Below are 23,194 nucleotides of genomic sequence, written 5' to 3' on the forward strand. Positions count from 1 at the left end.
CTCCCTAGTGTCAGGAATGCTCAGATGGAATAGAGCGGACAATGAAGCGATGTGTAGTGATTTAACATGTGGAGCACCTGAAATGATGTTGCTAAGAGCAACAGAAAAAACCCCAAAGGGTTACCAACGGGTGTGGGAATAAACTCCTTGGTCAGAGATAGAAATATAGACACAAGGAGAGTTTCCACAATCCTAACCCCCACTTGCAGGGCACAGGTTCAGCTTACTGCCACTAAACTGACACCTGGACGCCCTGCACAGTGAGGGAGGATTAAGCAAGCAGGTCTGAGAGTACAGCCGCAAACCTGCTGGGTTCACAGAATAGCAAAAGAACCCCAGCAGGTCAAACAACTGACTCCAGTCTTACTGCTAGGTCCGGATTGGCAGAATGAAGTACCGAATCCCAAGGCCTATTCGCGGTAAGCAACAAGTAAATACAAAGTCACACAGTACTAGCTAACTCTCTGGAACTGACTAAAATAAAGATTCAGCAGCATTTGCCTAGCCTGAGAGGATGGTTTATATAGCAGGTGCTGTCCACGCCCCACTCAGACCTCACAGACTGTGAGCACAAAACCAGCGCCGGATTCCCTGCCGTGCACAGAGCCTGTAACCACTACACAGTAAAAACCCGGACCGGAAGTATCAGCTGCGCTCCGGTTACTTCGCTAACACTTGCCTCCCGGTTGCCATGGCGACGTGGCAGCACAGAGCAGGAGATCCTAACAGTGGCACAGTGGAAATTGGTGGGGCAGTGGGTAATAAAAAACTTCATTGGTTCCCCCTTCTACAGCCCTGCCCAACACACCCAGAAATGCCTCCCCAATATTAAAATATGTAAATAAGGTGCCGATTCCAAAGAAATCTTTCGTCTTTCAAATTGTTTTGAAAAATTGGTTAGTGTGTACAATTTCGTTTGTCAGGGCTCTGGGAAGTTCAAGGGAAATTGCTCATCTTCCACATTGTTCATCTTTCACATTGGTCATGTCTTTTAGTGTGTAGGGCCCTTTATTAGACAATCACAATGGCGGGAATGTAATAGGCTGTGATATTGCAAAACAGGAGCCATTCTGGCATAATTCCTGCAATATCACCATATGTAATTAGTGATGAGCGGGTTCGGTTCCTCGGAAACTGAACCCCCCCGAACTTCACCCATTTTACACGAGTCCGAGGCATACTCGGATTCTCCCGTATGGCTCAGTTAATCCGAGCGCGCCCGAACATCATCATCCCGCTGTCGGATTCTCGCGAGATTCGGATTCTATATAAGGAGCCGCGCGTCGCCGCCATTTTCACTCGTGCATTGGAAATGTTAGGGAGAGGACGTGGCTGGCGTCCTCTCCGTTTGTGCTTATTGCTTAATTGTGGGGACTGGGGAGCAGCTGTATTATATAGGAGGAGTACAGTGCAGAGTTTTGCTGATCAGTGACCACCAGTTTTATCCGTTCTCTGCCTGAAAAACGCTCCATATCTGTGCTCAGTGTGCTGCAAATATCTGTGCTCACACTGCTTTATTGTGGGTACTGGGGACCAGCAGTATTATATAGGAGGAGTACGGTGCAGAGTTTTGCTGACCAGTGACCACCAGTATACGTTGTCTGCCTGAAAAACGCTCCATATCTGTGCTCAGTGTGCTGCATATATCTGTGCTCACACTGCTTTATTGTGGGTACTGGGGACCACCAGTATATTATATAGGAGGAGTACAGTGCAGAGTTTTACTGACCAGTGACCACCAGTATACGTTGTCTGCCTGAAAAACGCTCCATATCTGTGGTCAGTGTGCTGCATATATCTGTGCTCACACTGCTTTATTGTGGGTACTGGGGACCACCAGTATATTATATAGGAGGAGCACAGTGCAGAGTTTTGCTGACCAGTGACCACCAGTATATATAGCAGTACGGTACGGAAGGCCACTGCTCTACCTACCTCTGTGTCGTCAAGTATATTATCCATCTAGATTCTATACCTGTGGTGCATTTTAGTTGTGCAGTTTGCTGACAGTGACCACCAGTATATATAGCAGTACGGTACGGAAGGCCACTGCTCTACCTACCTCTGTGTCGTCAAGTATACTATCCATCTAGATTCTATACCTGTGGTGCATTTTAGTTTTGCAGTTTGCTGACAGTGACCACCAGTATATATAGCAGTATGGTACGGAAGGCCACTGCTCTACCTACCTCTGTGTCGTCAAGTATACTATCCATCTAGATTCTATACCTGTGGTGCATTTTAGTTTTGCAGTTTGCTGACAGTGACCACCAGTATATATAGCAGTACGGTACGGAAGGCCACTGCTCTACCTACCTCTGTGTTGTCAAGTATACTATCCATCTAGATTCTATACCTGTGGTGCATTTTAGTTTTGCAGTTTGCTGACAGTGACCACCAGTATATATAGCAGTACGGTACGGAAGGCCACTGCTCTACCTACCTCTGTGTCGTCAAGTATACTATCCCTCTAGATTCTATACCTGTGGTGCATTTTAGTTTTGCAGTTTGCTGACAGTGACCACCAGTATATATAGCAGTACGGTACGGAAGGCCACTGCTCTACCTACCTCTGTGTCGTCAAGTATACTATCCATCCATACCTGTGATGCATTTCAGTTGTGCGCAGTATATATAGTAGTAGGCCATTGCTATTGATACTGGCATATAATTCCACACATTAAAAAATGGAGAACAAAAATGTGGAGGTTAAAATAGGGAAAGATCAAGATCCACTTCCACCTCGTGCTGAAGCTGCTGCCACTAGTCATGGCCGAGACGATGAAATGCCATCAACGTCGTCTGCCAAGGCCGATGCCCAATGTTATAGTAGAGAGCATGTAAAATCCAAAAAACAAAAGTTCAGTAAAATGACCCAAAAATCAAAATTGAAAGCGTCTGATGAGAAGCGTAAACTTGCCAATATGCCATTTACGACACGGAGTGGCAAGGAACGGCTGAGGCCCTGGCCTATATTCATGGCTAGTGGTTCAGCTTCACATGAGGATGGAAGCACTCATCCTCTCGCTAGAAAACTGCAGTGCCACTCCTAGATGGGCCAGGTGTTTGTGTCGGCCACTTGGGTCGCTTAGCTTAGTCACACAGCTACCTCATTGCGCCTCTTTTTTTCTTTGCATCATGTGCTGTTTGGGGACTATTTTTTTGAAGTGCCATCCTGCCTGACACTGCAGTGCCACTCCTAGATGGGCCAGGTGTTTGTGTCGGCCACTTGTGTCGCTTAGCTTAGCCATCCAGCGACCTCGGTGCAAATTTTAGGACTAAAAATAATATTGTGAGGTGTGAGGTGTTCAGAATAGACTGTAAATAAGTGTAAATTATGGTTATTGAGGTTAATAATACTATGGGATCAAAATGACCCCCAAATTCTATGATTTAAGCTGTTTTTGAGGGTTTTTTGTAAAAAAACACCCGAATCCAAAACACACCCGAAACCGACAAAAAATTTTCAGGGAGGTTTTGTCAAAACGCGTCCGAATCCAAAACACGGCCGCGGAACCGAATCCAAAACCAAAACACTAAACCCGAATAATTTCCGGTGCACATCTCTATATGTAATAGAATGAGACTACAGACAAACTCACCGGAATTGTGCCTCAGTCACCACAATGCAACTTGTCCTTCAGATGTTTCTAATGATAACAATCAACTTGCCCACAACACAAGGAGTCCAGCTGACAATCTACATTCTTTAGGAAGAACCATACCATCTTCCTGTTAGAACACAAGAGGCTACATTCGCTGGAATACCTATATAGACTTTTACTTGGAAGAAGCAATGTCCTATAGATGAACACAGTATATTGTTTCCGCCTAGCCTATTGCTCTCAGATCACCCTGATAAACTCTTGCCATAGTAGAAAGGCAGCTCCAGTGGTGATTAGTGAAGAGCAAAGATAACACTGATATCCTAGTGACTGACCTCACACTGGCAGACCCTAATTTTGAGTTAATATATAGGGCGAGATGCAGAAAGCAGAAAACTGTGGCCAAACCTCAGCAAATTAATTTTTCCGGAGGTCTGACCGCATATAAACCAAGCCCCGGAATGCAATAGATTCCGTGGCTTGGATGCAGTGGACATTGCTATCTTCAGATGGTGTTGTCTAACAGAAGTCTTTAGGATCCCTCCCAGCACCCCTCACTCGCGCGCGTCACTTGACCCGGAAGTCCTGTCATTGCAAAGGACAGCTCTTACCACAAGAGCTGTCCTTTGTGATTTTCTTAATACATAAGGTGTGGCGGGATGCATAACAAGCAAAAGGTGATGCTTGCTGTATCCCGCCCATAGTGTGGTACGGATGTGGCAGTTTGGAAGATTTCAGTTATCTGATCCTTCTGAGGAAATCACAATGCTCCAATTTGGCAGCTGTTTTTCAGAGATGGAGGTGGCTCCTGTGCTCTAGCATAATGGGGGCCATATTCAGGGTAACTAGGAAGGTTGAAAGAGATAGGTCTATCCAGGAGCCTGTTAAACTTGTAGTTCCACTGGATTTTCTGGTGTAACTTTTATTGGTTATCCATGAAACCACTCTGAGTGGGCAACCCAGGAAGGGGCTGAACACAGAACTTTTTCTGCTGCATAGGGTCAGATGACATGTAGGTCTCCTTAATGTTTACAATGCTTGCCAAGAGACAGTTCTACCCAGTGCTTGTGCTACGTTCAGGTCCCCGCTAGTAGCTGCATAACCTTGTAGTTAGTTGTTGACATAGTAAGCCACCTGGCTGGTCCCAGTATCATACCTCACAACATGACCCTCTCAAGGAGGGACAAAGAAAAGTCCAGGAGCAGAGCATTTTGTCCTTCCTGGAGAGGGTCATGTTGGGAGGTATGCAGTATATTGGGGAAAAGGTACAGCCTCATAATTGTGTAGTATGTCACCTGATATCCATCAGTGCAAAACAGTAAGAGATGCTTATCACTAGTGTTTATTAAGCCCCGTACATACAAGGAGAGATGTGTGCTGAGCGATCTATCAGTGGCCGCTCAGCACACATCTCTCCCCCCCTGCTCAGCACACATTTCTCCCCCGCTCAGCACAGCGAGATGTGTGCTGAGCGAGGAAGTGGGGGGTGCTCATTTCACCCAGCGGTGAAATGAGCGACCTCCTAGATTGTGCCCAATCTAGCACCGGCGATAGCTACGCAGAGAGATCCGTGCTTAACTTCTAAGCAATCTAGTCAGATTGCTTAGAATTTAAGCATGGATCTATCCTGTAGACTGAAGCACCCTAGCACAGATTGCTCAGCACATATCTCTCAAGCTCAGCACACAGAGCGCTGTGTGCGCTGTGTGCTGAGCGAGGGTGGGAAAAAAGAAAAAACTCACTTCACCCGGAAAAATGGCGCGATCTCACTATATTGGGCATGCATACATGCCCAATCTAGAGCCGTTGAGAGCGTCGTGCAGGGCTGCGCATCGCTGTCGCCGGCACCACTACACACGGAGTGATGTTTGCATAATTTCTAAGCAATCTAGTCAGATTGCTTAGAAATTAAGTGAATATCGCTCCGTGTGTACCCCCCTTAAGACTCCACAGTAAGATCCTAACCGATCAGGGAACACATTTAATGAGTCAACAGGTCCAATGCCGCTGGTATTGTGTCTGTTCTGTGAGCCAGTCTTCCAGCATTATCAGTGTGTCTTTCCCTTTGCCCTGCAGTCTGTCCTGTAAATATATCTGTCTCTCTGACCTGGGAATCTGTATGACACTAAATTGCCCAATGCTATTTTTGCATGTAGTATTTTTCTTTAGTAATTTGTGCCTAGTTTGCTGCAAACTCTGACTGTGTCCAATCACTTTGAGGTACTGTAGCAGATTTTCAATGCTAACCACTGCGCCACCATCTGTGATAATAAAGGATCTCAGTATAATCTAAGGAAGCCTGAGACATTACCAACTAAGACTTCAAGGATGAAGTTGGCATACGATGACAAGGTAGGCATACCCACTCTTATTAACAGAACAGCAGAGGAGCTACAGTAAGCTCCCATTTACCCTTAGAGAACTTAAGAAAGCAAAGTCAGAAATGCATACTGGGAAAATACTTTTTTGCTACATATAGGGGGTGATTCCGAGTTGTTCGCTCGCTAGCTGCTTTTAGCAGCATTGCACACGCTAAGCCGCCGCCCTCTGGGAGTGTATCTTAGCTTAGCAGAATTGCGAACGAAAGATTAGCAGAATTGCGAATAGAAAATTCTTAGCAGCTTCTGAGTAGCTCGAGACTTACAAATAACGATCAGTTCAGTCAGTTTCGTTCCTAGTTTGACGTCACACACACGCCCAGCGTTCGGCCAGCCACTCCCCCGTTTCTCCAGACACTCCCGCGTTTTTCCCTGGCACGCCTGCGTTTTTCCGCACACTCCCAGAAAACGTCCAGTTTCCGCCCAGAAACACCCACTTCCTGTCAATCACACTACGATCACTTCAACGATGAAAAATCTTAGTTCGGGCGTGAGTAAATCTACTAAGTTTTGTGTTAAAATACTAACCGCATGCGTACTGCGAACCATGCGCATGCGCATTTTAGCCTTAATCGCTCCATTGCGAAAATCGGCAACGAGCGAACAACTCGGAATGACCCCCATAATCCTCCTACTCATCAAAGTTTATACTAAAAAGCATCCTCAGGCCTACTTCACTGTAGTTTCAAGAGTTACTGTCTCCTGTGATAAAGCTTTAGAACAGTCTTTATTTGGAATGTACTGTATGTGGACACGTGCTGTAATAGACGCCTTTCATGTAGAACTGAACACATTTGCAGATACAGTACTTAGATGACCTTAGGACTTAAAATTGAGGAGTAAAGTCTTACCATTAGGAATTGATAGATGATACTAGACCAGTGATGGCTAACCTTGACACTCCAGCTGTTGTTGAACTACACATCCCAGCATGCCCTGCATCAGTTTAAGCATGGCCAAATAGCAAAACTGTAGCAGGGCATGCTGGGATGTGTAGTTCAACAACAGCTGGAGTGTCAAGGTTAGCCATCACTGTACTAGACACGACACTACTATTACACAGTTAATATAATACTAGTAATATAGTACTGGGAGCAAGTCACAGAACCAGTGGTGGCATGAGGGTGAGTGACACCGGATGCAGCCAAGAGCATCCCTGCATGCATGCTGAAAAAGGGAGGTGTGGCTTCCCAGGTAGGAAGTCCCCCGTTGACAATACTATAGGGAGTGTGGCCTTGTCTGAAGCCCCTGATTACCTCATTCCAGAGGCGTGCCCAGCATCCCCAGAACTGGCTTATCAACAAGACGATGGGATCCAGGCAAGGCGAAGAAGCTGCATAAAGTGAAGTAATCCAAGAGGACTGGAAGTGTGTCTTGATGAAACAATGAAGCAGTAGCCAATGATCGTAGCTAAAGTAGTTATTTGAAGTTGTAGATATTGTGCAGGTTGGCTGAGGCAACATACAAATCCAGGAATGTAAGCAGAGCCCAGAACAGAGTTCTGTATATCAGTTTGGAGTATAAAGGTAAAGAAGCCAGCTATTTACTAGTGGATCCGTCAGTTGAATGCTGATATTATGTTGGGTTCAAAAATGGTGTCAGTCCAAGAACAGTGAGAGCAAGCTGGGGTCAGAGCTAGTATATCAGACCAAGGGGGAGATGTAAAAAAAAGTTGAGATGTGCGGCTGGCACTTTTCGTGTTTTGTGTTTTGGTTTTGGTTCTAATTTCACTTTTGTGTTTTGCTTTTGGCTTGGTTTTGCCAAAACCACCCTTTTCGTGTTTTGGTTTTGGTTTTGGATCTGGATGATTTAAAACAAACAAACAAACAAACAAACAAACATAAAAACAGCTAAAATCACAGAATTTGGGGGGTAATTTTGCTCTTACAGTATTATTAACCTCAATAACAATCATTTCCACTAATTTCCAGTCTATTCTGAACACCTCACACTTCACAATATTGTTTTTAGGCCAAAAGGTTGCACCGAGGTGGCTGGATGACTAAGCTAAGCGACACATGTGGACAACACAAACACCTGGCCCATCTAGGAGTGACACTGCAGTGTCATACAGGAGGGCAGATATAAAAAAAAAAGGCCCCAAACAGCACATCATGCAAAGCAGAAAAAGATTTGCAATGAGGTAGTTGTATGACTAAGCCAAGCGACACAAACAATTGGCCCATCTAGGCATGGCACTGCAGTGTCAGACAGGAGGGCAGATATAAAAAAAGGCCCCAAACAGCACATGATGCAAAAAAGAAACAAAGGTGCACAGAGGTTGCTGTATGACTAAGCTAAGCAACACAACCACCTGGCCCATCTAGTAGTGTCACGCAGTGGCTGAATGTCGAGAGTGGGACGCAATTGTTCGATCCACTGACAGCATCTCCAGCACGCTCCAGTCACTTTAAAAAAAAATATGCAATTGGTGGATTTATACGGCAGTTCCCCAGGACTAATACAGCAGTACCCCTGGACTCATACGGCAGTGTCACACAATGGCACTTTTCAAAAACAAGGCCCCCAAACAGCACCTCATGCAAAGATGTCGAAGAGGTGCAATGAGGTAGCTGTATGACTAAGCCAAGCGACACAGACAATTCCAACTGGAATTATACGTCCAAATCACTGGAATTATACGTCCAAATCACAGGAACTAATTGGCAAGATCACTGGAATTAATAATTATACGTCCAAATCACTGGAATTAATTGACAGGATCACTGTAATTAATAATTATACGTCCAAAACACTGGAATTAAATGGCAAAATCTCGCTATCGCCTGCCTAGTGAAGTGGAATCTAGATGGGATTTGGTATCGGGGACACAATACCTCCATCAATTGTCTAAATCCCACTGCACTAATGGCGGATACCGGACACACATCTAACACCAACATAAGTGTCAAGGCCTCAGTTATGAGGGCTTCCATCGTCATGTGAAGCTGAACCACTAGTCATGAACATAGGCCAGGGCCTCAGCCGTTCCTTGCCACTCTGTGTCATAAATGGCATATTGGCAAGTTTACTTTTCTCCTCAGACCATTTAAATTTCTTTTTTTGAGTCTTTTTACTGAACTTTGGCTTTTTGGATTTTACATGCCCTCTACTATCACATTGGGCATCGGCCTTGGCAGATGACGTTGATGGCATTTCATCATCTATGTCATGGTTAGTGGCAGCAGCTTCAGCACTGGGAGGAAGGGGTTCTTGATCTTTCTCTATTTTATCCTCCAAATTTTTGTTCTCCATTATCTTTCTGGAGTTATATAACACAAAATGCGGCACAGGAATGACTGATGGCTGATGGCCAGGACACTACCACTGGTCTGATGCAACAAAACACAGCAACAGTGTAAGGGACTTGTTGTTGTTGTTGGTATTATTATTATTATTATTATTATTATTATACGGCAGCAGTGGACATATAGCAGCAGCGTATACCACTGTGACTGCCTGGTCACTGGAATGACTGATGGACAGGACACTACCACTGGTCTGATGCAGTACAACACAGCAACACTGTAAGGGACTTGTTGTTGTTGTTGTTGTTGTTGTTATTATTATTATTATTATACGGCAGCAGTGGACATATAGCAGCAGCGTATACCACTGTGACTGCCTGGTCACTGGAATGACTGATGGCCAGGACACTACCACTGGTCCGATGCAGCACAACACAGTAACACTGTGAGGGACTTGTTGTCGTTGTTGTTATTATTATTATTATTATTATTATTATACTGTAGCAATGGACATATAGCAGCAGCGTATACCACTGTGACTGCCTGGTCACTGGAATGACTGATGGACAGGACACTACCACTGGTCTGATGCAGTACAACACAGCAACACTGTAAGGGACTTGTTGTTGTTGTTGTTGTTGTTATTATTATTATTATACGGCAGCAGTGGACATATAGCAGCAGCGTATACCACTGTGACTGCCTGGTCACTGGAATGACTGATGGCCAGGACACTACCACTGGTCCGATGCAGCACAACACAGTAACACTGTGAGGGACTTGTTGTCGTTGTTGTTATTATTATTATTATTATTATTATTATTATTATTATACTGTATCAATGGACATATAGCAGCAGCGTATACCACTGTGACTGCCTGGTCACTGGAATGACTGATGTACAGGACACTACCACTGGTCTGATGCAGGACAACACAACAATACTGTAAGGGACTTATTATACAGCAGCACTGGACATATGGCTGCAAAGGACACCACCACTGTGACTGATGCAGCACAACACACCACCACTGTGACTGATGCAGCACAACACAGCACCACTGGACAGCACTGGACATATGGCAGCAGAGGACACCACCACTGTGACTGCACTGATGCAGCACAACACACCACCACTGTGACTGATGCAGCACAACACAGCACCACTGGACAGCACTGGACATATGGCAGCAGAGGACACCACCACTGTGACTGATGCAGCACAACACACCACCACTGTGACTGATGCAGCACAACACAGCACCACTGGACAGCACTGGACATATGGCAGCAGAGGACACCACCACTGTGACTGATGCAGCACAACACACCACCACTGTGACTGATGCAGCACAACACAGCACCACTGGACAGCACTGGACATATGGCAGCAGAGGACACCACCACTGTGACTGCACTGATGCAGCACAACACACCACCACTGTGACTGATGCAGCACAACACAGCACCACTGGACAGCACTGGACATATGGCAGCAGAGGACACCACCACTGTGACTGATGCAGCACAACACACCACCACTGTGACTGATGCAGCACAACACACCACCACTGGGCAGCACTGGACATATGGCAGCAGAGGACACAAGCACCGTGACTGGACAGATTCAGCACAAGCCACGGACACTGAGAGAATGGAGACACATCCTCTCTGTACACTCTCCAATGCCGGAGTGAAAATGGCGTGGACGCGCGGCTCCTTATATGGAATTCAAAACCCGTGAGAATCCGACAGCGGAATGATGACAATAGCGTGGCGCGCCACCGTGCCTGCAGTGTGGCAAGCGCAGCAAGCCCGCAAGGGGCTCTTTTGCACTCACCCTGCTGATGGCATTCCGGTCGGGATTCCAGCAACAGTATGCTGGGCGTCGGGATCCCGACAGCCGGCCAATCATAGTACACCCCCCCCTCCTCCCACCCCCATACATCAGCCTGCCATTTCCTTAATTCCCTGTTGTGTCCTGAACCAACAATCGGTAATCCGTCAGGGAATCAAGGAAATTCTTCATGTTAAAATCTCAACCAATTTTGGTTGGGGATTGGGGAGTCAAGAACTTTAAAACTATAGAATCGGGAAATTGCGACAATCTGTTGCAGATTTATTGGGGCATTTAGGGCTAGATAATGACTAAATCTGGACAGATAGTCATATGACAATAGTAACATACAGTAACCGGGACCAACCACCCGATGTTAGTGACCAGTATGTTTCCAGCTGATTGTAACAGCAACTTTCTGGCTGCCTGGTGCTTCAGGCTCCTATGCTGTCCTGTCATTTCTTCGCTCCCCCTGTGCTCCAATCTTTTATTTTCCCTAATACTTTCGGTAATATAATTTGTGTATTTTTGTATTTCTGCAGCTTTTTCTTATTCAAAATGAAATAATAAAAAAATAATTTATGAGGATGATGCAATAAAAGAATAATCGACATTTACAATACAGACTGTGCTTATAGATGAAATAAACACAAAAATAAAAACACTTATTTTAAAGCTTCAGGCTTCATATGTGAAAGTGACAAATGGGTAATAAACAATGATTTACATTGGCTTTATAGTTTCAGCTGTGGGGTAGGGTAACAGGCTGGAATGCTCTGTTAATGCAACATTGAAGTGAATGGTGACAGCGTAAACTGTTCTCCAGTCATACCAAAGATTCCGCTGTCAAATTGCTGTCCTGGGTGAACTGTGACATGCCATGATGATGTCTTTCATAGTGGTCGGTACAGTGTTTTAGGTAACAAAACAGAAGGAATTTATGCAAATTGTGCTCCTGGGCAACTTAACCTTACTTCCAAACCAGACAATATATAGGGAGTCATTCCGAGTTGATCGCTCGCTAGCAGTTTTTAGAAACCGTGCAAACGCTATGCCGCCACCCTCTGGGAGTGTATTTTAGCTTAGCAGAAGTGCAAACGAAATGATTGCAGAGCGACTGCAAAAAGAAATTGTGCAGGTTTAGAGTAGCTCCAGACCTACTCAGCGCTTGCGATCACTTCAGACTGTTCAGTTCCAGATTTGACGTCACAAACACGCCCTGCGTTCTCCCAGCCATGCCTGCGTTTTTCCTGGCACGCCTGCGTTTTTACGAACACTCCCTGAAAACAGTCAGTTGACACCCAGGAACGCCCTCTTCCTGTCAATCATGCGTGCGCATTGCACCACATACGCATGCGCAGAGGTGCCATTTTTTTTTGCTTCGTTGCTGCGCAACGAACATTTTCAGCTAGCGATCAACTCGGAATGACCCCTATAGATGTAGCCATGCTCATCTTACTGCGGCATGTTGTATCACGGTAGGCTGCGTGGCATGCCAGGCTGCGATTATTTGCAGTCGGCAATCGCTACATTAATTCCTTTAGGAAAAGTCGCAGCCTGGCATGCCATGCAGTATTGCAGCAAAGATAAGCATGGCTACATCTGTATGTATTTTGGAAATAGAGAAACTCCCACACCAGGATATTATTTACGAAAAGTCTATTAGGAATGTATATCACATTATATTTTATGTTTACAATAAAGGAATATTTTGACATGAAATACGTGTAAATGGTGCTGCTAGTTGATTCGAGTACATACACAGATTACGAGAGAAAGAAAAAGGAATCAACTTTCCGCCAGCAGCACTCCTTCCCAATCCACAAACAGAAATAAAAAATTTTTTTAGAATATGGTATAAATGCTTTATTAATAAACTTTATGGTACTGTAGCCCTGACGAAGCTTAATAGAAGTGAAATGCGCATAGTCATCGCTGTGCTCAGAACTGTTAGCAATATGTAATCCTGTATGTTTAGTTACAACCATGTATTAAATGTGATGGCAATAGTGTAGCAGAAGAGATTAATAGAGAATACATAAAGGTATTAACCAGGAGTAAAACTCTTATGTGCTATGCCATGAGTCCAATATAATCATGTAATTTGTAATGAAAAGTCCTCCTGCAGAACAGAATAGTGATTTCCCAAAATCATGTTGTACTTATTTAGCTACATGTGAGATATTTATAATTCTCACGTATAGTTGTATGATTGAGCCGGCAGGGCCGTAACTACGTGTGTGCCAAGTGGGCTTGGCACACAGCGCAGTTGCCCTGAGGGCGCACGGCCAGCGGCATGTAATGAGTCAAATTGACTCATTACATGCCGCCTCTACTGTGTGCGCCGTGCTGGAGGGAGAAGAGACCAGCGCCGGGCAGCGGACAAGGAGGAGGAGGGAGGGGGAGCAGGGAGCCGCAGCAGCGCTATTTCATTGGTAGTAAGCGCCGCTGCAGCATCCCCCTCTCCTTCTGTATTGGCTGCCCGGCGCTGCTATGGATGCTGGGATGCGGTTCCTTCATCCCAGCATCCACAGCAGCGCCAGGCAGCCAATACGGAAGGAGAGGGGGATGCCGCAGCGGCGCTTACTACCAATTAAATAGCGCTGCTGCAGCTCCCTGCTCCCCCTCCCTCCTCCTCCTTCTCACCTCACTGCCTGCACCGAGAGGGAGATGCCAGCACGAGGAGCCTGTCAGCGGGGAGAAGGTAAGTATATCCCTCTCTCTCTCTCTCTCTCTCTCTCAGGGGGACACCGTCTGCCGCAATGTGTAAAAAGGGGGCCTGGCTGCCACAATGTGTAAAAAGGGGTCCTGGCTGCCGCAATGTGTAAAAAGGGGTCCTGGTTGCCGCAATGTGTAAAAAGGGGTCCTGGCTGCCGCAATGTGTAAAAAGGGGTCCTGGCTGCCGCAATGTGTAAAGAGGGGGACTGGCTGCCGCAATGTGTAAAGAGGGGGCCTGGCTGCCGCAATGTGTAAAAAGGGGGACTGGCTGCCGCAATGTGTAAAAAGGGGGCCTGGCTGCCGCAATGTGTAAAAAGGGGGACTGGCTGCCGCAATGTGTAAAAAGGGGGACTGTCTGCTGTAATGTGTAAAAAGGGGGGCGCTGTCTGCTGTAATGTATAAAAGGGGCTCTACCTGGTGTAGTGGCGCTACTGTGCAGCGTAATTTGAATAATGTAGACTACTGTGCACCGTAGTATGAATTGCTATTATTTTGTGACCACGCCCCTTCCCGTGAAGCCACGCCCCTATAAATTTTTCGCGTGCCTACGGCGCGCACTGCCCCTATCTTACATGGGGGGGGGGGCGCGCCACTGTCGTTTCTTGCACACAGTGCTAAAATGCCTAGTTACGGCACTGGATTGAGGTACCATACATTTTTGTCAAGGAATGCAACCACGTGGATTGGCTAACCCGATAAGCAATTAAAACATTGGTGAATAAATATTTTAGCTGGAATGCTAACACCAAATTAGAAAGAGGTACCTAAACATATACCCATGTTATCTAATATCATATGAGCATGGGGAATATATAGGAATATTTAATTGAGATCACTTGATATAGCAGGACGTATTATTATAGCAGGAATTTATTCTGCTTTACATACAAGTACAATAGGCATACAAGTTTGCACAACCCTGGGCTTTATTGGTGTTTTAAATAAAGCCGCATTACTCAGCAAAATATTTAGCATATCTACTAACAATAACAGCCTGATTTATTCAGGTTCTGCAAGTTAAGGGCACTACACACTAGCAGATAACATGCACAATATGAATGTTCTTGTTCATTAATGAACGAGAACTCGGTCATATCGTGCAGTGTGTAGGCACCAACGATTAACGATCAGCGGACCCGCGCTCGTTAATCGTTGGTGCCCCGTCGCTTATGCATACAGGCCAATATGGACGAGATTGTCCATATTAGCATGCAGTGCTATGGAGCCGGGTGAGGGGGGGAGTGAGGAAACTTCACTCCCGCCGTCACCTCCCCTGCCGGGTCGCCTGTCGGTCGTATCCGCTGTCGGTCGTATCTGCTGTCGGGCAGCTTGGCGGCAGATCTGCCAGTGTGTAGGGCCCATTAGACATATACCAGATTGCATTATATGGAGATGCTGGGAACATGCGGAACACTGTAATGTGGTTATGAACATCTTTATTTAGCTACAGGTAAGCAACATATGTAACAACCTCTAAGTAGTGAAACAGGAACTTTTAAGTATCAGACACAATATTGTTACACTTGTTGCCATCATCTGATACCACTGCTAGAAATAATCTAGCTGTTATTCATAAACTGAAAAGTAATATCCATAATAATATAAGCAAAAATCATCATACAGAATAATAGACAGTGCACAAGCATTTTCTTTTAGATCACATTTTTATTTTTATTTTTAACACTTAATAAAGTTTTCTCTATGTATTTCCCACACGTTATTCTATCTTTATCAATTTTTATATTTCACTTTGTATGACCCCGGACTTTAGGGGGCATATAATACATCAAGGCCCTCATTCCGAGTTGTTCGCTTGCTAGCTGCTTTTAGCAGCCGTGCAAACACTAAGCCGCCGCCCTCTGGGAGTGTATCTTAGCTTAGTAGAAGTGCGAACGAAAGGATCGCAGCGCTGCTACTAAAAAAGATTGTGTAGTTTCAGAGTAGCTCGAGACCTACTCCTAGCTTGCGATCACTTCAGACTGTTTAGTTCCTGTTTTGATGTCACAAACACGCCCTGCGTTCGGCCAGCAATGCCTACGTTTGCCCAGCCACTCCTGCGTTTTTATCTGGAACGCCTGCATTTTTACACACACTCCCCGAAAACGGTCAGTTACCACCCAGAAACACCCACTTCCTGTCAATCACTCTGCAACCAGCAGTGCAACTTAAAAGCTTCGCTAGACCTTGTGCGAAACTACATCGGCTTTTGTGAAAGGACGTCGCGCGTGCGCAGTGCGCACCATACGCATGCGCAGAAGTGCCGATTTTTAGCCAGATTGCTGTGCTGCGAACAACGGCAGCTAGCGATCAACTCGGAATGAGGTCCCATATGTGATAATATCAAATCAATACATATCACATATGGGTATTGGATAAACAAGCAAAGAATTTTCAGATTTTATAAAGTTTATTAATAAAGCATTTATACCATATTCTACAAGAAAAATTATATATCTGTTTGTAGATTGGGAAGGAGTGCTGCTGGCAGAAAGTTGATTCCTTTTTCTTTCTCTTGAAATCTGTGTACCTCTGTATGTATACAGTAAAGGACCCAAAGTAACATCGTTTACTAATCCTTGTCAGTGATTTCAGATGTAAAGGCCCATACACACTTGACGATGCACACATCGTTAACGACCGTCGTTAACGACTTCCCTTGAACTTCCCTTGAACAGCTGAGCAAACGACATGAGCATACACACTACCAACGACCAAGGACCAAAGACCATTCATTGTTGAAGCATCCAAGCTGAACAGTTTATTAAAATAATGAGCTGGGAACAGGGCTGGTGAACAGTGGCTTGGTCGTTGGTCGTTCACACCATACACATTCAACGACGTCTCTGGTCGGTAACGACCATAGTGGAAATTGAGCATACATGCTCCACAGATAAGCGAGGGTCGTTAACGTCCCGCGGGGCCGCGCATCGGCGGTCGTCGGATGCATACACACTTGACGATATAATGAGCGACGTCGTTGATGAGGGCTGAAATGAACGACGTCGCTCATTTTATCGTCAAGTGTGTATGGGCCTTTAGACAAGGAAATATTGCAATGTGTATAGAAAAATGTTGAACTTCTATAAAAAAAAAAACATGACGTCCTGTTTCTCGCTACAGCACATAAAAATATTTATTGCAGAATTACTAACTTTTTCAGTGTGTTAAGACGTCCGTGCATATAAAACTGGTAATGGACCCTGGGGGTAATTCAGAGTTGATCACTGCAGAAAATTTGTTAGCAGTTGGCCAAAACCATTGGGGTTATTCCGAGTTGATTGCTAGCTGCCGTTGTTCGCAGCGCAGCGATCAGGCAAAGAAAACGGCATTTCTGCGCATGCGTATGCACTGCAATGCGCACGCGCGTCGTATGGTTACAAAGCCCTTTGGGGTTGTGCTCAGGTTCTAGCGAAGTTTTCAGTCGCACTGACGGCTGCAAGAAGATTGACAGGAAGGGGGCGTTTCTGGGTGTCAACTGACCGTTTTCAGGGAGTGTTTGCAAAAACGCAGGGGTGTATGAAAAAACGCAGGCGTGGCTGGGCGTTCGCTGGGCGGGTGTATGACGTCAAATCCGGGCAAGAATAGGCTGAAGTGATCGCAAGCGCTGAGTAGGTTCAGAGCTACCCTGAAACTGCACAAACTGTTTTTGCAGAGCTCAGCTGCACATGCGTTCGCACTTCTGCTAAGCTAAAATACACTCCCCAGTGGGCAGCGGCATAGCGTTTGCACGGCTGCTAAAACTAGCTAGCGAGCGATCAACTCGGAATGACCCCCCATGTGCACTGCAGGTGTGGCAGGTAAAACATGTGCAGAGAGAGTTAAATTTTGGGTGGGTTATTTTGTTTCTGTGCAGGGTAAATACTTGCTGCTTTATTTTTACACTGCAGTTTAGCTTTCAGTTTGAACACACCCCACCCATATCTAAAGGCCAGTACTCACGGCCCGATGCTGGAGAAATGTGTGCTGAGCGAACCGCTCAGCACACATCTCTCCCGGCGCTCAGCACAGCGCGATCTGTGCTTAGCGTGCGGGGGGAGACGGGGGGGCCGCTCACTTCACCCAGCGGGTGAAGTGAGCGACCCGCTAGATTGGCCTGCATGCAGGCCAATCTAGCAGCAGCGATAGCGATGCGCGGGGCTGCGCATCGCTATCGCTGTTAGGGCTACACACGGAGCGATTTTGCTGAAAATCTAAGCAATCTAGTCAGATTGCTTAGATTATCGCTCTGTGTGTACCCCCCTTAACTCTCTCTGCAATTGTTATATTTGCCCCCCACCCCCCTGTAGTGCACATGGTTTTGCTCAACTGCTAACAAATTTGCTGCTGCGATTAACTCTGAATTAGGCCCTCTATTCAGTAAGGATTGCAAATTCTGCTTTTTAGCAGAATTTGCACTCCTTTGACTCGCACAGGGGCGTAGCCAGAGCCGGCCTTAGCTATAGGCAGGATAGGCATTTGCCTAGGGCATTCAAGCATGTCTAGGGGCATCCAAGCATGTCCCTGCAGCATCTCATGCTGAGAGGGACAGTCCGCAAACTAACTGTTACTTTCCAAATGTATTCAATCAGTACTTGTATACAGTGGCGTAAGTTCGTCCTAGACGCCCGGAGGCAATATAAATACAGGTGCCCCCCTATATAGAGGCAAAAAAATAATAATTATATATATATATATATATATATATATACACACACACACACCACATCAATATTGATCCTGCAGGCTATATATATATTTATATATATATCCTGCCATTCTTTGCAAGCATAATGGCGTATGCATGAAGAAATTTCCAAAGGACAGCTCTTGCGGTGAGAGCTATTCTTTGCCATGATACAGTAGAACTTCCCGGTGTATGATCCGGAGTCCTATCTGTGCATGCGTGGGCTGATGCGCCCCACTGGGGGGTGCTGGGAGGGGTCCAATGGGAAATGTGATAGAAGCCCATCTAAAGATGGTGTTGCCCACCGCATCCAAGCCCTGGGGTCTAGGCTTGGTGGATAAGTAGTAAGCCGTCAAACCTCTGAAAACTGCATTTTTGGAGGTTTGGCTGCATTTTTAACCTTGTGCTAATGATACATCCCAGCAGACCAGTGCCAGTTTAGGGTCCACATGGGCCTGGAGCTGAAAGTGAGTCTATTATGTGACCGATACTGCGGGAGGGGAGGCAATCATTTTGCTGGCTGTCGGGATTCCTAGCGGTCAGGATACCGACACCAGAATACCATCTCACAGGTCTTATTCCCATTCGTGGGTGTCCACAACACCAATAGAGTGGGATGGGAACCACCGAGACCACTGCGTTGCGAGCGCAACAAGCAAGGGCCTTCATTGCGCACGCCCCCTGCCAGCATTCTGACGGACGGGATGCTGCTGTCAGGATGCTGACAGACGGCATCCCGTCTGTCGGTAAAACATATGTATTCCCTGCGGGAGGACAATTAATCATGGGAGGAAGATGGGGAGGGATGGTCGCGGGCGGGCAGAAGGACTTGGCAAATGGGGGGGGGGGGGCAGATGGAGTAACAGTGGTCTGGAGGACGGGATGAGGCAGAATGGGGGTCATTGTATATATGACAAAAATGCAGATTCATTAAACGGGCATTGAAACGTTGCACTACTTCAATTGGTGTCAGTGTGCAAATCATTGGAGTGCCGTACCACCTCTATTTTGCTAAACTACTTTGCTGTGAGGGCACCCAATGTATTAGTCTATTATGTGGCTGTGCCAGACCCCTACCTCTATCTATATATACAAACATACATACAGTATACTGGCAGTGCACTTATACAGGGAGAAAGGGAGCATAGATGGATACCTTGTGTAGTGAAAGAAGGCTCTTCTCTCCTCCCCAATTACCGGAGGCAGAGCGCAATTAGGAAGTGGAATCCAAGGCAAGCGTGGTACCAGCTCTTAAACACCGCCTCGCACGTGTGTCCATCCATCCTGTCCCCCCCTTCCCCACAGCAGCGGGGCAACGGTAGCAGCAGCTCCTCTCCTACCTCCCACAGCAGGCGCGCACCAGCGTACTCTCCTGGGGTTTGCGCTGTAGTGGCGGCTTACAGGAATGAGTCAGTTCAGTGACGTAACTAGAAATTTTTCTCCCCCAAGCCAAAAAATTATCCCCCCCCCCCCCCCCCTCCATAATTGGCAGTATAGAGTGTGTGGCTTCGTTGGGATGGGCGTGGCTTACCATAAAGGGGCGTGACATTGCAGGAAAAGACTGCGTTATACCCCAGTTTTCCAACCTGCACGCCCAGACGGGAAAGAAAAATAATCCTGATTCATGCCCCTTACATTATTTGTAATTTTTCCTCCTTATAGTAATGCCCAGTATACATTATGCCACATACTGCAGTGGCCCTTAGACATTATGCCACACACAATAATGCACATGACACAATATGCACACACCATAATGCCCCCGACACATTATGCCACACACCGTAATGCCCCCGACACATTATGACAGGAATCGCAATGCCCGTTATACATTATGCTACACACTGCAATGCCCCTGATACATTATACCACACACCGTAATGCCTGTGACACATTATGACAGGAATCACAATGCTATTAGGGGTGATTTTGCAAAGAGGCAAAAAAGAGGGCTAGTTGATATGTCTCCCTGGGGCACACTTTATAAATTAATCGAATAACAGTATTGTAAAACAATGAGATATGTATAAAGCATTAAAACGTAACTTTTAATAAACTAATCAGACGACCAAATTTAATTAATTATGTGAAAAAACCTTTACTGTATAAAACAGCGAGGTGGGTTAAAACAAGTATTAAATAATATAAAGAAGACGATATAGTAGTTATATGTCACTCGCTTATTGAATGTGGGTGACAGAAAATTTGTCTGTACACCCTCTGAATTCTAGGCGAGTATTATTGTTAGACATATGTCCACTGCGAAAATAGAAAGTTCTCGTTATCTCTATAAATTTTTAATTGAAAGTACTGTACGTTTTCATATGAGAGATACAAGAAAAAAGAAACCGGCATATGGATTGTCGGACTCCTTTTAAGATGATCAACTGAACTGCGTATTCTTGCAGTGTTAGTTGATGTGTAGTTTCTGCTGGTCAATGAAAGGTATATACCTTGATGAGACTACAGTACCCAGTATTCCCAGAGGGTCACCCTTTCTGGTACTGACCGGGCCCAATGCTGCTTGGCTTCCAAGATCAGACGAGATCGGGCAGATCCAGCATGGTATGACTGTAGATGGTACGGTAGACGCCTCTCAGCTTATAAATTAGATGGTGTTAGGGACAAAATGTAATTCCATATGGAGGGGGATACAGATTGATTTAACACTCGCCAATTAATATTTGGCCAATTAGTGGCCCAAGGAAGACCAAGAAGTGGAGGGAATATCCACTGTTGAGATCATCAATATTATAATTGTGATGGAAAGCACATGCCGGAGTTGCCTCAAATAAATTAAGTGAGGCAATTAAATTGATGACATGGCAATGATTAAATAATTAGATGAAATACTGATAAAAATACCAGTATGACCTGGGTTAATAATTTGATGAATACAAGGAAGGTGTCTGGGCAGCTCTGTGTCTAAGTGAAAAGTGAAAATAGATAAAATTGTTTTAAACACACCACATAAGTTGCAAAGGGTAGCTCCCCTCGTGCATAGCGCACCCTTAAGGGAAAAGGCTGCCCCAACCAAGTGCATTACGCACGGATTGTCTCCCTGGCAAAACTTAGCCAGCAATATTGCCTGGTAATTCTTATATCAATTTATAATTATATAGGCAATTAGTGACACTGAATGCTTACCATTTAAACTGTGCAAACAGGGCAGAGACACATAGCACTCATTTATAACAGAGATACTTGCTACTAGCCAGCATTTCATTGGTGCTACATTAAATCCCTTTTAATTATCCAGGCAATTACTCCTCATTAAAGGCACTCCGTTGGTGTGAGAGCTTCCTCTATACTTACCATAGAACAGTGTCAACCCACAATTATTATAAAAAAATGTTTTTTGTCCTAACAAATCGTGATTATAACTACTATATATAATTTTTTCTGTTATAATATTTGGACAAATTATTCATAAATAGAACACCAGCTGTTCTGATACTGTCTTCTGCTGGTCCCAAACCATATAAAAAAATGTGTTTCTTTTTGTTGAGACCAGAGTCACTCTTTCTGTAATTTGCTCAGCATTCGGTTATTGTGACAAATTGTGATTTCCTATTTATATAAAAAAAAAATTCCCATTAATTTGTTATTGTGACAATACAATTAGACAAGTATGTGACAGAATCCTGCTGCTTCTCGCAGCCCATGTGGTTGATCTCATAACAAATACATCTGTTTGCAGTTTGTTACTGTGATAACTATTTGCATTCTGCATCTTGCAGTGTTACATTCTGCATCTTGCAGTGTTAAAAGGAAGCTACGCTTTGCAACATATGTGGTGTATTCAAAACAATTGTATCTGTTTTTTCGCAGCTCGTGTGGTTGATTCCATAACAAACACATCTGTTTGCAGTATGATACTGTGATAACTATTTACTTTTTTGCAGTGTTAAAAGGAAGCTACCCTTTGCAACTTATGTGGTGTGTTTAAAACAATTTTATCTATTTTCACTTTTCACTTAGACACAGAGCTGCCCAGACACCTTCCTTGTATTCATCAAATTATTAACCCAGGTCATACTGGTATTTTTATTAGTATTTCATCTAATTATTTAATCATTGCCATGTCATCAATTTAATTGCCTCACTTAATTTATTTGAGGCAACTCCGGCATGTGCTTTCCATCACAATTATAATATTGATGATCTCAACAGTGGATATTCCCTCCACTTCTTGGTCTTCCTTGGGCCACTAATTGGCCAAATATTAATTGGCGAGTGTTAAATCAATCTGTATCCCCCTCCATATGGAATTACATTTTGTCCCTAACACCATCTAATTTATAAGCTGAGAGGCGTCTACCGTACCATCTACAGTCATACCATGCTGGATCTGCCCGATCTCGTCTGATCTTGGAAGCCAAGCAGCATTGGGCCCGGTCAGTACCAGAAAGGGTGACCCTCTGGGAATACTGGGTACTGTAGTCTCATCAAGGTATATACCTTTCATTGACCAGCAGAAACTACACATCAACTAACACTGCAAGAATACGCAGTTCAGTTGATCATCTTAAAAGGAGTCCGACAATCCATATGCCGGTTTCTTTTTTCTTGTATCTCTCATATGAAAACGTACAGTACTTTCAATTAAAAATTTATAGAGATAACGAGAACTTTCTATTTTCGCAGTGGACATATGTCTAACAATAATACTCGCCTAGAATTCAGAGGGTGTACAGACAAATTTTCTGTCACCCACATTCAATAAGCGAGTGACATATAACTAC

At 45.0% G+C, this 23,194-nt stretch overlaps 2 pseudogenes; one reads left to right on the forward strand and one right to left on the reverse strand.

The window, feature by feature from the left end:
- Positions 1 to 20,909: 20,909 nt before the first annotated feature.
- Positions 20,910 to 21,028, reverse strand: LOC134933827 (5S ribosomal RNA; annotated as a pseudogene).
- A 1,748-nt stretch (positions 21,029 to 22,776) lies between these two features.
- On the forward strand, positions 22,777 to 22,895 carry LOC134933832 (5S ribosomal RNA; annotated as a pseudogene).
- The last annotated feature ends 299 nt before the right edge of the window (positions 22,896 to 23,194 follow it).

Source organism: Pseudophryne corroboree, chromosome 1 (genome assembly GCF_028390025.1).
Source record: "Pseudophryne corroboree isolate aPseCor3 chromosome 1, aPseCor3.hap2, whole genome shotgun sequence".
Taxonomy (NCBI): Eukaryota; Metazoa; Chordata; class Amphibia; order Anura; family Myobatrachidae; genus Pseudophryne; species Pseudophryne corroboree.